The sequence below is a fragment of the Mus caroli genome, chromosome 8 (assembly GCF_900094665.2).
Source record: "Mus caroli chromosome 8, CAROLI_EIJ_v1.1, whole genome shotgun sequence".
Lineage (NCBI taxonomy): Eukaryota > Metazoa > Chordata > Mammalia > Rodentia > Muridae > Mus > Mus caroli.
In genome coordinates, this window is record NC_034577.1 from 29,618,659 (window position 1) to 29,630,500 (window position 11,842).

General features: G+C 43.9%; 1 long non-coding RNA gene across 1 annotated transcript; it reads left to right on the top strand.

Annotated features, from left to right (window-relative positions):
• Window positions 1–5,314: 5,314 nt before the first annotated feature.
• On the top strand, window positions 5,315–11,457 carry LOC115031758. Its single transcript, XR_003837421.1, has 3 exons — window positions 5,315–5,426; window positions 8,987–9,164; window positions 11,254–11,457. It is a non-coding gene; the product is annotated as an uncharacterized LOC115031758 (long non-coding RNA).
• Window positions 11,458–11,842: the final 385 nt, after the last annotated feature.

The following is an 11,842-nucleotide window of genomic DNA, read 5'->3' on the forward strand; positions in this document are numbered from 1 at the left end:
TGTATAAAATTATAAGTCATATTGGTCTGATTTGGGTATCAAGTCAATACAAGCCTTGTAAAATGAAACAAGAAGTATTAATCCTTTCTTTTCTGGTGTGTGTGTGTGTGTGTGTGTGTGTGTGTGTGTGTGTGTGTAGGAGAAGCTCATACAAAAAATTGCTATTTCTTTTTTAAATGCTTCGTGGAATTCTTTCTTACAGCTTCAAAGTTACAAATTGAATACCTTTAATACTTATAGAGCCTAACAACCAATAATTCAGTGAATTATTTTTATATAGATTTGTATACATTTAGACACTCAATAAAATTTTAATGTTTTTTTTTCAATTTTCATTTTCCATAGACAATGTCTAAATTAAACAGGACATCAAAGTAATCAATCATAAATAAGCATGCTTACATAAATGAATATATTTGTCTACTGTGCATGCTTTGTTTACATACTTCAGTAGCTTTGATATATTTTAAATATGTCAAAACTTGCCTAAACAAAACTTTACTAGGTATGATAATATAGTCTGATATTTTCTATCCCATTACATCCATAAAATACTGGTTGTCACATCAAAGCCATTTGAAGACCCATTAAACTATTCCAACAGCAACTGGAAAAAAACATTGATTTTCATATTCCCTATTGTCTTTTTTACCCTTGACAGTATATAATTTTGCAGGTCTAACATTCTCATTTCTTAGACATAGCACAAGGCCCATCAGACATGCATGCCAGTAATTTCGAAATAAATTTCCAAAGTATATTTCAGACAGTTTACATTTACAACAAATGTAGCCAATTTTTACAGTGAGAGGGGAAAAGAAGAACACGAGAAGTTGTTTTGCTCATATTTCAGGAATGGAAATTTATTTCGCAAAAAAAAAAAAAAAAGCAACTGTGCAAAAGGAATCTGGCTAATGATCCTTTAGTATAAATGTTGTGACACTGCACTTTATTAAAAACAAAACAAAACAACAACAACAAAATCGAGTTCAAACCATGAAGTGATGGAGCCTGCCAGACACTGCCATCTTCCATCACTGAGGGAAGGATGCCTTGGTGATTACAGAGCTCTCTAGAGCTGTAAAAGTGAAGCAGAAGGTAGTAGTAGATGCATGGTGTCTGTTTTGGCTGTCCTCCGAGCTAGCGATGCAGCAGCTCTTGGTGCCTTCTGCTTTTCTTTCTGTAACTTCAGGAAACAACCTGACAGTGAACCTGAAGGCGGAACTTCAGTCTGCAGATGACGGCCTTTCCTGTATTAGCAAAGGCCACGCTATTAGTCAGAATGTGGCTTTATCGTAAGACCTGGGTAAACATCTGCAGAGGCATGGATGCTGAGAGATCGTAAGACCTGAGTAAGCACCTACAGAGGGATGGATGCTGAGAGATCACGCTATCCAACCTTCCATTTTACAGTTGCAAGGCTGCGTTCCAGGGAGTTTAGGAACGCCACTGAAAATCCAAAACTAATGAAATGGCAGAAGCCAACCTAGAACTCATGTCCGGACTGTATCCTGACCCGGGATGTCTAGCTTCTCAGGGCTGAGATTAAAGTAATGCATTTCAGCAGTGAGTCCTTTTCTACACCTACATCAGTTTCAGCCTACATTAGCATCAGCCAAACCATGAGGCAGATAAGGTGGCAAAGACAGATGAAAGGAGAGAAGGTGATATACAGAGGGCCACGGTTCCTCCTCTCTCTTGTTTGTAGCTATCAATCGAGTCTTATCTATATTAAGAAAAAAAAATGACCAAAGCACCATAGAAAAATAGACACAAACCATCACTCGCCATTACAGTTCATAGTCTAGCTGGCAAAACCTGGAGTTATCCACTGTTAGGGTACAAGTAGCTCCTAATTGTAACTGGCTGTGTGCGACTGCGGAAGTCTACCAATTCTCACATTCGCCCTCAAGGAACTTGCCTTCATCCAGAAGGGTTTGATAGGAAGTGGGAGCTCATCCGAGTGACCGTGAAGCCTGAAAGTAGGGACATATTTATTGTCTAGTGATACTGTTAAAAGAGGCCAAAACACAGTGTGCTGCCTGCCAGCACTTGGATCTGAGCTGTGGGTGCCTAGAAGATGCCAACGTAGCCGCAATCACTCCTCTCCAAGATGATTATTTTGCTCTGATCTGCTGGTGGCCGCTGAAGACGGTCCTCATAACCATGATGGACGGGCTGACATTGGTGTATCCCAAGCTGAACCCCTCTGTGTGCGCACCCTTTATATTTAGTGAGGGTGGTGGTAGTGGTGGGTCTTCATTGGCATGTGAGTGAGATGAATGACTGCCATGCAAGACTGCCCTGTAAGGATGAGGACAGCCTCTTCCTACAGCTGAGAAATCAATTGTTTCTTGTTCTCATTTTCGTTAGGCACCGTGCGTGTCTAGACCAGTTGACAAGCATTCTGCTGACTTAGCAGTGTTAAAACCAGCGTTGACAGCCCCATTCCTATTAGAGCTGGGGCCAAAATACACTGTAGAATACATAAATACCACCTCCTCCCACCCTCCTGGCCATGATCACAGCTCTAAAGCAGACTTAGAGGACTTAAGGCCTATTTTATTTCAACCGTAGTGTCATCCTGGTAGCTGGGCCGTCTGCCTTCCAGGTTCCGTGCTAAAGTGGAGCCTTATAAGCAGTCTTGATTTAGCCACTGCCTGTTTTTCCTTCTAACTGAGAAAGAACGTTTTGGCTTCCTCCCTTTCTATCCTAATTCAGCCCCACAGGCACTGGGCTGGCAAAGCACCTATGTGAGAGTGTCTAGGGTGAAGAAGGAGCAAAACCAGGCACAGCAGTGGGTCCTGTATGGGCATCATGGGCTCAGGGCAAGAGGCAGCACTATGCAGTTGAGAGAATGGGTATTCACAGGGCAGGGAGCAAATAAAGGCAGGAAGGATGACAGGACTCAGAGACAGAAGCATGGATAGAGAGGCATGTGCACATACTTTGTGTGTGTGTGTGTGTGTGTGTGTGTGTGTGTGTGTGTGTGTGTGCATAAAAGCACACATAGCTCTTGGCTCTGTCCACCAAGAGGGCTAGGAACAGCAAAACTCTAGGAGCAAGGGGAATACTTCATACCTACTTCATGGCTTCTAAATATCTATCTCCATGAGATGAAAACAAGACCCTAGGACAAGTGGCTGACCCAGAATTAGGGAAGGAAGGGGGTCAAGTATTTTAAACCAATTGGTGGAGCAGTTGCTGAAAGGGTTAAACATGTAGCTCAGTGGTAGGGTTCCTGTTAAATATGTGTAAAGGTTCTGGGTTCGATTCCTAAAGCCACCTTGCATGTGCACACACACACACACACACACACACACACAGAGAGAGAGAGAGAGAGAGAGAGAGAGAGAGAGAGAGAGAGAGAGAGAGAATAGAGAGAAGAACATAGTAGTCATATGCTTGGGACTCTGTCATAATGTAGGTCAACTTAAGTATCAAAGTAATTAATGGCAATAAAGGATTATAACCCATTGAATAATGAATGGCTTATAAGTGAGTTTTAAAATGGAGATGAGACAGTTTATCCTTTCACGGGAATGCCAGTTGTTAAGTATACAGGGAGTGATACAATTAGAAAATTACCATGTGGTATATATCTTGGTAAAAACCCCAGCAAGGGAGCTAGAGAAAGTACCCAAGGAGCTGAAGGGACTGAAGCCCCACAGGAGGAACATCAATATGAACTAATCAGTACCCTCAGAGCTCCTTGGAACTAAACCACCAATCAGAGAAAACACATGGTGGAACTTGTGGTTCTAGCCGTATATGTAGCAGAGGATGGCCTAATCGGTCATCAATGGGAGGAGAGGCCCTTGGTCCTGTGAAGGCTCTATGCCCCAGTATAGGGGAATGCCTGGACTGGGAATGGGAGTGGGTGGGTTGGGGAGCAGGGGGAGGGGGAAGGGGATAGGGGATAGGGGATTTTCAGAGGAGAAACTAGGAAAGGGGATAACACTTGAAATGTAAATAAAGAAAATATCTAACAAAAAAAGAAAGAAAGAATAGATATCAACAAAAGGTGATATACTTTCACGTACTGGGTTTTGGCTACTGGCTATTAATTATATTTTGTAAGTTATTTTCCATATGCATTCAATTCCAAAGACTAAAAATGTTCTAATTTTAAATATATGTGACAAATTGTAAGAATAGTATATAATTAATAAATGGAAAAAAAAAACCTCTAGCAAGAAGCATCAGTTGGTGTTAAAACAAGCAAGTGGGAACTGTGGGATACAACTCTGTCAATAAGGCACTTGCCACACAAATGTGAAGACCTTCGTTTGGTCTCCATCACCCATGTAAAAACCCAAGTAGGGAAGCAGACATCTCTCATCCCAGAGCTGGGAAGGCATAGACAAGAGGACCCACAGGCTCCCTGACCAGCCAGTCTAGCTGAACCTGGACACTTCAGCTTCAGTGAGAGACCCTGTCTCAAGAAATAAAGGGGAGAGTAACTGAGAAGGACTGTCAGCATGCAACTCCAGCCGTATGCACACGCACGCACACACACACATACACACACACACGCACATATACACACATGCACATATACACACTTGAATACACACACATACATGCACATATATACACACACATACACATATATACACACATACATATACACACACATGCACATACACACACACAAACACACATACACACACATACACATACCCAGATACACATACACATTCACATATACACACGTACATACACACACACACACACCCAAACACACACACGTACACACGTACATACACACACACACGCATACACATAGACATACATGCACATGTACACACACACACATACACACAAATAGGTGGCTATGGACTGGGTAATGGAATATTTATATAATATTAATCACATTTTTAAAAAGTAACCTTAATAAAAAGAACAGGGGGCAATCACTACCTCAATCAAGCTATCGCACTCACAACCACAAGCATTGGGATGAATTCACAGCAAGGGCCACTTGGTGAGGGAGCCGTAAAGAATCACAGCACCACCTCTGTGACATGTTTTTGGTTTTTTGTTTTTTGCCAAAAAATATATGACTCAGATTGCTATGACGCAGCATAGAGAAAATCCTGTGCCTGTGTGTAATGAGGTCCTCATGAGGTTGAGGGCACAGTGCTCCGAGAAAGGCACAGATGGGAAATCCAGGTCATGTGATCATGAATTGCCCCCTTGGTAGCAAGTACCCCATAGGCAGAATCTGAAGGGGGAACCTAGGAGGAGGAAAGCTCATGGGCGTTCTTTGTACCGTTGCATCTTTTTATAGATTTGAACTGCTCCAAAGCAAACTGTCCTCTCTGAGTGTTGACTGACTGATAACTGAAGACGTTTCTGGCCTGTGAAGACGGCACAAGCAACAGTCATGAATATGCCAGTGCTTCTCAGAGAGCCGCCTGCAGGTAGGTAACAGATCACAATGGTTACTAAAGGGTTACCAGTTCTAGGAGTTCACATCATAATGCATGTCAGGCTCCGTGGCAAAAACACTGTCTTCCAGCAGTGGGGGTGCACACCTTTCGTCCCAGCACTCTGAAGGCAGAGGCAGGTGGATCTCTGAACTCAAAGTCAGCTTGGTCTACAGAGCAAGTTCGAGGACAGCTGGGGCTACACAGAGAGACCCTGTCTGGAAAATCCAAAGCCATCGTGGCTTGGCTGATAGATTTCACAGAGCCTGAATTTTTGTACAAAGGGAGTAGATTCTTGATTCACATTCTGGCCCAAGTTTGTCAACTCATCGGGCAGAGGAGTGCTGATGTAACAACTGACAAGGAAAGATAAATGAACCTGTCATAATAAAGGCTTCTAAGCAGGAGCCTTCTCCCCAGGGAGGGTCATCACCATACACTCACTAAGGCATTTTGGATGGACAAGGTGGACTTGGTAGCCACATGATCTGGGGTGGACCAAGCTCAGTCCAGTAACCTCATGGTCCTATTTTAGACTAGATAGCGTCTGTCACTTGGCTCCTCTGCTGTCCTCAGGGGAAAAGAAGGCTTGCCACGCTCCCTCAGATCACCACTGATTTGTCAGCAAATCAACCCTGCTGACTGTTGGAAGAAAGAAAAAAAAAAGCCACTATTCAAGAAATATGTTTAAGGGAATTAGTGAAGGGAAAACTTTCTGCACTGTTTTAAGGGAAATCTCCCTTGGGCCTAAAGAGAGACGTTTCTTACAGATATCATGTTTAGCCCTCATGTCGAGCAAATGAGAAAACAAACATCTGCACTTGATTTTTTAAAAGTTCTTACTCCTCTATTTCTTTCCCATAATTCTCTTCTTTGAAAAGAATCTCTGTTGGCATGCCCTCCTTGTGTGATTGTGGAGAGTTTTTGCAGTTTGCCTTTCAGGGTGATTCATTTTGCTTATTCCAAACTGATCTGCTGCCGTGGCCAAGGGTGCACACTACCAGGGTAAACAGAATCACATGCTTTTTACGTGCTGTGTATCAGAACGGCAGGGAGTTCAAGATTCACACAGCTCAAGGCTGCAACTGCACACTGGGTTAAATGGCCTTTTATACCATCCAGGTCCGCCAGAACAGACAACATCTTCTATGTCAGCTCAGCATCGTCAGCAATTGCTTTGGAAACCCCAACTTGACCCCCATCAATCGATTGTTCTTACTGCATCGGTTCTTCTGTAGTGTCTAGAGGTGACCACAAACATGAGGACACGTGCCTAAGGTTGGCAGTTTCTGCTGGCACTCTTTGTCCTGGATTCCTAGGAACTGTGTCATCTAATGGTCTGATCAAGATATGGACAGAGTCCTGGGGGGGGGGCACAGAGGTTCTGAGAGATCAGCAAGAGACGACCTGAAAAACCAGGTCATCTTGCTGCAAATGTAACTGTCAGTACAAGGAGAGGCCCCAGGATGGGATGACATTTGAGATGTCATTTCGGCTCCAGAGGAAACCCATGATGCTTGCTGATGTAGGTCCTTCATCATTTAGCCTCTGCCAACATCCACAGCCACATCCCCTGCCTCCCACTGATGTACAGTGTACACTTCCAAATTGCTCACAGCCCATGCTATTCTTAGTGCTTCACTATAAAGTTGTTCCTCATATAATTCCTTCTGTCTCACTGACTGAACGCTGAGCATCCAGCATGGAGTGGGTTGCTCAGACCAGGCTGTCAAGCTGAGCAGGTGAGACCTCCAGCCCACTTCCTTCATGTGGACTACACAGTTCGCTTTTTGCCCATTCCTTAGGGCTGATCTTGACCTGTTTCCCATAGACAAAAGACCTGACGTGTCTCAGCAATAGTCTAAGCCTATGCCAGAGCTCAGAATTTGAACACAGAGATGAGTCTTTGCATCAGATTAACCAACAAGACAAGCGGAGCCTATACAAATCTCACCAGCAACAGAAGGAATTGCCTCATTCAGGCTAAAGTACACTGGGGTGTATGTGATGCCATCTACGCTAACAAAGCAGCCATCAACATGATCCTTAGTTGCTATGGTTATAGTTTTTGTTGAGTTCATTTCTATAGATGAGCCATCATTAAGGTGACTTCATAATTTATCACCCAAACAGTACAGTTGTGAAGGTGAGGGGATTCATAATAATAATAGTTACACCAATGTAGCAGGTATAAGCCGAATGAGTTCCTAGAAAACTGGTGTGGACTCCCACTTTTTCCATCAGGCTTTTTGATAGCTCCTACAAATACACTTCAGCAAGTGCTTGCCTGCTGGCATTTGTTAGTCTTGCTTTTCTCTGATTTCAAATTGAGGTCCTTGGTGTCCAATACTTTTTTCTTCTAGGTTAGCCACGATGTGGGATTTACAGTGACTGCTTAGAAATCTCTGCTGGCTGACCTGTGATGAGATTTCTTTTTTCCAAATGAAGGCAAGAGAGAACTGAAAAATAGAAGAATAGAATTTGGCTGAGAAATTAATATAAGAACACACAAGTCAGTCTTTAGCATAAAGGAGCAAGTATTACCTGAGAATAAAAATCTCCCTCCCCCAGTGCTATATGCAGCCAATGCTAAGCTCATGGTACTGACAATATCCAATTACATCCATGAAATGTAAAATCCTGAGTTTTGTTAGATTGGCATAGGACAAGGTCATGGGACTTTCCTAAGCCTGGTATCTTGTAAAGGGGAAGTGGGGAGAAGGGTCAGAGGTGGTTATGTTTTAAAAAGTATTAGTAATGAAATAAATAACCAGGCAACACTGAATCGTAGTTTGAAACATTGATAAGAAGACAGATGCTCTCAGACCATTGAAAGGGGAAATCTTTGTGGACCTCTAGTGATATCTACAGCCCCATTTTATAGGTGAGAAAACTAAGACTCAGTCAGATCATGAAGTTAAATGACAACCTCTTGACTGTCACCCCCTCAGGAAAACTCCAAGACTACAACATGTTTTCATCTGTTGGTGGTTGCTTTAGTGGTTCTGGGAAAACTTGAACCCTCATTTCAGGGCATGGTCATTCTTCCCCCTTTAGATAAGATGTTAGTGAAGCTAAGGAAATTTGGCCCTGCTAAAGGCCTTCTCTTCTTGTTCAGTGACTCCATTAAGGTTTGTGTAAGCAATTGTGGATCTATTCTTCCAAGCAACGGAGAGTGAGGCAGAAGGAGGAAATAGGAGATATAAGCCAAGTGGTGCCACCTGGCCGGTCTTTGCTTGGCCCCACCCACCACCGCTGACATATGGGCTGTCAGATGCCAAAGTCTGATTTAGAACTCTCCAGAACAAACTGAGGAGTGCAATCTCCCAGGAAATTGAGGATATAAATTTACGAGGGGCCAGAGAGTTTCGTTTCCAATACCTTTACAGTTTTAGCAGTTGCTGGAAGTCTCGCCTTTGTAAGGTCATTTTATTTTTCCAAACTCCCTTAAATAGTTCAACAGTTCTCATTGTCACAGAATTACGGGGGGCAACCCATAGGCATCTATCATCATTCATACTTGGATCACTGAAAGGTTAAATTCATTTTCCCAGAGATACACTGTGCATCAGGGAGTGTAGTTTATGCTCATAACCTCATACTGAAGCCGCTTCTGGGAAGATGGGGAGGCTGAAGACATCTTCTGGATGAGACCCAAGCTGCCATTCTCCACAAGGTTGCCGTAGGACATCAGCACCATGTCGCCTCTGTTCCACTTTCTCTTTTGCTCAAGTAAGATGACTTTTACAGCGCAAATATTTAATGTGTGTGTGTGTGTGTGTGTGTGTGTGTGTGTGTGTGTGTGTGAAATGAGTGGGAAACAAGAGACAGATCTTGGATCATCCCAGAGCAGCACAATTCTGGCATCAGGGAAGACATTAGGCAGAATCTTAGTTCTTTAATTTACCTAATGGAAACCTGAAGGTGGAAGAATGACTCAGAGAGAAGGCTCCCCATCCAATCGGCCATGCTGTTGGAATGCTATTGGAATGAAGCCAGACACAGTGGATAAAGCTGAGTACTTTAGTAATAGAGTACAGAAGTAAGTGGCTATGTGAATGACCCTGGTGGCAGACAGAGGAGGGCACTACCTCCTGTCAGCTAGCAACTGTAGAGCACTGGTTACCAAGACGAATGGCAACAGTGCTCTTGAATTCTCTCCCTTTAGGAGAATCAGTGCATTATGGGAGGGCGGGGGGGGGGGGGGCTAGCGGGCGGCGGTGCAAAAAAGGAAGTAATCGGGCCAGGATGAAGGACACTTAAAGAATGATACACTGTTCCATAACACTCAATGAAACATGGTGGATCCAAGGTGAGAAGTGGAGTCAGGGATCTAAAAATGATATATGCATGAAGAACTTCCAAAATCCTCCTGGCTGTGTGCCAAGTGCTTGGCATCACAATCCTGTGCCAACGTGCCCAGCCAAGACCATATCTTCTTTATCTATATGGATTCTCTCAATGTACAAAGCTCTTCAAGACTGAAAGTGTTACTAAGGAGGAGAAGGGTCTTTTCGCCACCAGAGAAATACTGTCTTATCTGGAAAACATAATGAGCACACACGAGTGTGTGTGTGTGTGTGCACCCAGTCACAGAGTTTCCAAAGATACAGAGGGATGAAGTTGTCTTGCTATTACTCCCCCCCCCAGGTAGGTAGGGGAGGTTGGAGACAGGGTTTCTCTGTGTAGCCTTGGCTGTTCTGAAACTCATTCTGTAGACAAGGCTGGCCTCAAGATCTGCCCACTTCTGTGTGCCACCAGGATGCAGGTCTTTGGTATGATTTCTACAACCTAGAATGACCTAGACAGACAGCTGTCCAGACAGACAGACAGACAGACAGACTAGGGCTATGAACTTAGTTTCAACCAACTTTCTTGAGAGCCATGAAAGCTTGTCCTGTGTTCATCCTTGTGCCCACATAGCATCTCAGGGCCAACTGCAACTGCAGTTCTGGGGAATCTGACACCCAGTTCTGACCTCATTGGATACGGGGCATGGACATGGTGCACATAAATACATGCAGGAAAAACATCATACATATAAAATAATAGTAGTAAATCTAATAATAATAATAATAATAATAGCAACAAAAAAAGAGGTGGTAAAATTTAGAAAGAACTTGGAAGAGATTCCAGGAATGTGTGTGTTGAGAGCAAAGGTTAAAAGGCAATGATCTTGGCTTCCTAAGAAGCAAAGAGCAGAGCATACTGGGTGAAGGGGGGCTTCATATACTAACCCTGCCCTCTAGATGAGCAGAACGGAGCCAGTCCCAGCATTATTGTTGGCCATGCCCTTCACCATTCAAAACATAGTGTACGTGCCTAATGCAAGTTTTACAAACAGTATGGGGGAGCTGTGGGCCAGATGTACCCTACAGGAGGTAGGAGGAAAACACAGACCCTGCTTACTCCATGCAGGGAAGCTGTGCTTTCTATGCCCAGCAGTGCACAATGGTATAAGATGCTGCGCTCTCTGGGGCTGTGTGATTGATTTCTTTGGCAGGCGAGGGCAGAAGAGGTTTGCTTCTCCCTGGAATGAAGACGATATTTTTCTTCCGAGCAGAAGCAGGTAGGGAGGGTGGGGAGGGGGAACAGAGACTGGTCTTCTCAGAAGGGACAGCACCACCCCGCTCTGAAGACAACTTTTTCAGCCCCCCCCCACCCCCCGTGGAGGGTGGGGAGCTCTTGGGATTCTCATGCAATCGTTCAACATTAACTTTTCAGGATCTTGCAATTTTCCTTCTTATTCACATTGATATGGTGCCTCACAACTACAAGATTAGAAGCTCCCTAGAATCATGGGCTGCTTTTTCCCTTTCAGGTGCCCCCTTGAGATCAGGATACTGCAAACTGCACCGAGGGTTTACGTGTTTGTGCCTGCTGAAGGAATCTGGAGCGAACCGCATTCATCCCCAGCCCTCACGTGTAGCTGCATGACGTGGATGAAGATAACCAACAGGAACTCCACAAGAGGCAGCCCTGATAAACTGTTGTTCTGTGTCTGCAATTCTGAGCATATCTTGTGACAGGGTGCAAGAGAGGAGGCCCAGCCTTGATCGAGCCCCAGCACTTCACGAAAAGCACGTAGTATTAGCAGAGAGGTAAAAAAAAAAAAAAATCACAGGAGTATTATGGAAGAGTATGAGCTGAGCAGAAATGACTGTGCTTAACCACGCACCTTTCAAACGGATATTTCTACTCCACCCTTTAACCAGAGAGCTGTAAGTAGTTAATGAGTGTTCACATATACTGAGCTGGGGCTGACAGAGCACACTGCTGAATGTTTAAAGCTCAGTTTTGAAGAGTAAGTAGAATTGGTCTTCCAAGCCTGGCGATGCGCCCAACAAAGAGCGTTTCAACAAACACAAAAATGTTTTTAAATGCATAGATTAGCTAGGGAGAAAAATGAG